Below are 4,390 nucleotides of genomic sequence, written 5' to 3'. Positions count from 1 at the left end.
TTTTTGTTTCCTTGACATTGAGATGTAATCCATACAGAAAGCTGTGCTCTTTGATCTTCATCAGTAAACGTTTTAAGTTCTCTTCACTTTCACAAGCAAGGTCATGTAATCTGCATATCGCAGGTTGTTAATGAGTCTTCCTCCAATACTGATGCCACATTTTTCTTCATACAACCCAGCTTCTCAGATTATTTGCTCAGTATACAGGTTGAATAAGTATGGTGAAAGAATGCAATCTTGTCGCACAAGTTTCTTAATTTTAAACCATTCAGTGTTCCCATGTTCTATTCAAACAACTGCCACTTGGTTCATGTACAGATTCCTCATGAGCACAATTAAATGTACTGGAATACTCATATTTTACAATGTTGTCCATAGCTTGTCATGATCCACACAATCGAAAGCCTTTGCATAGTCAATAAGGCATAGGTAAACAACTTTCTAATATACTCTGCTTTCAGCCAAGATCCATCGGACATCAGCAATGATATTCCTTGTTCCATGGCCTCTTCTGAATCTGGCTTGAACCTCTGGAATTTCCCTGTCAATGTATGCTTGCAGTCATTTCTGTATTACCTTTAGTAAAACTTTAAACACATGGGAGATAATAACAAAACTAAAAACAGAAATCCAGAAGATTAATACAAGATATAAGAAATGGAAAATATATTGAAAGGTCAAAGGAGTAGAATTGAATCAATGGAAACTAGAATTTGTGGATTGGAAGATAAACCACTCAATATCAGTAAGTTAGAAGCAATCAGAAAAAAAAGAAATCCAAAGTAAGCATAACATTCATGTGGGACAATGTGAAGAGGAGTAACCTCTGAGTGATCAGAAATCCCCAACAGGAAGAGACAAAGAAAACCACAGAAAAGATAGTCAAAGATCTGTTCATAGAAAATTTCTCTAATATCATTCAAGACGAAAAGATAAGCATTCAATAAGCTGAAAAAAACCCAGGCAGAATAGACCCCAAAAGAAAATCAAGACATATAATCAAACTTTCCAAAATCCAAGACAAGAAAAGAACCCTGAAAACTTGGGAAAACATAAATATTACCTACAAATGAATACCAATAAAATTAAGCCCTAATTTTTTAGCAGAAAGCATGCAGGCAAGAAGATAATGGAGATATATATACAAAACTCTGAAAGAAAAATATTGCCAAACAAGAATCATATACCCAGCAAAGCTGTCCCTCTAATATGAGCACAAAATTAAAACATTTCCAAAAATCAGGAATTAAAGGAATTTGTAAAAAATACAACCAACTCTCCAAAATATACTAAACGAAGTTCTTTGGACTGAGAACTAACATCAACAGACAACAACCAGAGACTGATGTACCTAGCAATACCAACCGGAATTCAGTAGTAGAACAAACTACAAGAATTAAAATAGGGAATCTGAGGTGTAAATCAATGATCAGGACAATTACCAAGCAAAGGGATGGAAAAGTATAATTACAGAGATCTAGGTGGTGACAAGGTCAGTAATATTTCAAGATAAAGTAGACTGTTTAAAATTGGGAACCACATTAAATGAGTACAGAATAACCTCAAAGAAACTCAATACACCTTCATATCAAATCAAGAAAAGGAAAATCCATGAATTTTATAAACATTAAAATTATGAAGATATTAACAAGAAAAAGCAAACAAAAAATGAATTCAGCACAGGAAAGCATTAAGAACAAAGAAACAAGAAGCAACACAAGATAACACACAGCAAAATGACTGCCATAAATTCAAAGCTGTCGATAATTACACTGATGACCATGGATTAAATGAACCAGTCAAGAGACATAAATTAGCAGAATGGATAAGGAAACAGAATCCTTCAATATGGTGTCTGTAAGAGACACAGCTTACACACAAAGACAAACATAGATTAAAAATTAAAGGAGGGAAATATATCAAGCTAATTGCAGTTAAAAAAACAAGCAGGAGTGGCAATATCAATCTCTGATAAAATAAACTTTTAGGCAAAAACCAGCATAAAAGACAAAGAAGGACATTATCTCATGATTTGAATGTAAATTGAACAAGACAACATATATCTAAGTATATATACTGACAATTAAAAAGCCTCATAATACATAAATCAAACTTTAATATAATTGAAGAAATAGACAACTCTACAATAATAGTAGTTGTTGTAGTTAAAAGTCGCCAAGTTGGACCTGACCCATAGCGACTGTGTATAGGATTTTCAAGAAGGAAGCAACTTGTAGGTTTGAACTGCCAACATTGTTATTCAAACTGACATTGCAGTGTATTATCCTGCAGTATTACATCAGGACTCTACCATAACAGCAAGAGACTTTAACACAACAATTTTGAAAAAAGACAGAACAATCAGAAAGAAACTAAACAAAGACAGAAAGAAACTAAACAACACATCAATAAATTTGACTTCAAGGATTTGTAAAGAGCACTCAACCCAACAACAGCACAACACACATTTTTTTCCAGTGAATAAACAAGTCTCATAAAATTTTCAAACATCAACATTCTACAAGCCATCTTGTCAAATCAACAATTGGAAGATCAAGGTAATAAAAATCAAATACATAGAAGTTGAATAACATCCTAATTAAAAACTAGTGGGTTGGGCCCACGTGTTGTTGACCGTCCAAACCATAGGCTCTGAGGATCAGACTTTAGCCACCTAGTAGACAAAGCAAACTGTCCCTCATCTGATTATTCAGTAATGTTTGTTAGTAATCTCATACATGAGCCCTGGATACACACAGACAAATGTAAAAACCTTCCCTAAAAGCCGAGACTGTAAATTCCAAAAAGGCAAATTCCTCCCCAACCCCCTCCCCCCCCAAAAAAAAAAGCAAAAGAGGATAGAGAGAAACACTGTTAACTGATGATATATGGAGGGGATAATAATCAATGTAAAGAAACAAGCTATACGAATGGTTGAATGTGAAGCTGATGATGTGCTCTGTAAACTTTCACTCAATCCAAAATAAAAACATTTAATTTAAAAAAAAAAAAGAGAGAGAGAGACCATGAAAAAAAAAACTAAAACTAAAACTAGTGGGTTATGGAACATTTTTTTTTTTTTAATACAATTAAAAAAAAAAAATCCTAGAAACAAATTAAAACAAAACATAACATACCAAAATCTTTGGGACACAGCAAAAGCAGTGCCAAGAGGACAATATATAGCAATAAACACAGATGTTCAAAAATATGAAAGAACTCAAATCAATACATTAACACACCTCCAACAATTAGAAAAACACAATCAAAGCAAGAATACAGTCAATAGAAGAAAAGAAATAATAAAGAATAGAGTAAGTGAATTAGAAAATAAAAACAAAAGAGAGAATAAACAAGAGGTTCTTTGAAAGATTAATAAAATCAATAAACCATTGCCAAATCTAACAGAAGAAAAGCGGATGAAACACAACACACACAAGTAGCTGTATGGGTGGTGTCACAACAAAAGCAATGAAAATAAAAAGAGTATATAATAGCAGAATAATATGAAGAACTGTACTCTAATAAATTTAAAGAAATGGAGACATTTTTATAATAATACGACCTACCTAAACTAACACAGGGTGAAGTGGAAAATGTATACAGAGCTTAACAAAAGAAGAAACTGATCATATTAGTAAATTAACTCCCAACAAAAAAAAGTCCATGCCCAGAGGGCATTGCTTGTGAATTTTACCAAACATTCAGAGAAGAGCTGACATCAATTTTACTTAAACTATTCCAGAATATAGAAAAGGATGGAAAACTTCCAAATATATTTCATGAAGCAAGCATATATAACCCTCAAACCAAAACTAGGCAAGGAATTACTACACTGAAAAAGAAAATTATAGACCAATATTGCTCATGAACATAGATACAAAAATTCTCAATAAAATCTTAACTAAAATTATTTGACAACATATCAAAAAATAACATATCATGGCCAATTGGGATTGATTCCAGGGATAGAAGAGTGGCTCATTACTAGAAAATATAAACAATTCCACATAATGCAGCATATGTTGCTGTTGTTAAGTGCCGTTGAGTTGGTTCCAACCCATAGGGTTTCCGAGGCTATAAATCTTTAAGGCAACAGAAAGCCTCATCTTTCTCCCTTGGAGTGGCTAGTAGTTTTGAATTGCTGACCTTAAAGTTCACAGCCCAATTCGTAACCACTACGCTACCAGAGCTCCTTATGCAGCATATAGATAAGAAAAGTAAGAATAAGTACCACGTGATCTTATTGATTAATGTCAAAAAATCATTTGACATGATCAATGACTTCCTTGATAAAAACACTCAACATAATGGGAATTGAAGGGAATTCCTCAACATAATTAAGAAGATGTATATATAAATCCAACAGCCAGAATTAATCTCAATGGAG

This window comes from Chrysochloris asiatica, unplaced genomic scaffold (assembly GCF_000296735.1).
Source record: "Chrysochloris asiatica unplaced genomic scaffold, ChrAsi1.0 scaffold00045, whole genome shotgun sequence".
Taxonomy (NCBI): Eukaryota; Metazoa; Chordata; class Mammalia; order Afrosoricida; family Chrysochloridae; genus Chrysochloris; species Chrysochloris asiatica.
The sequence above is the reverse complement of the archived record's forward strand: the minus strand, read 5'-3'. Positions refer to the sequence as shown.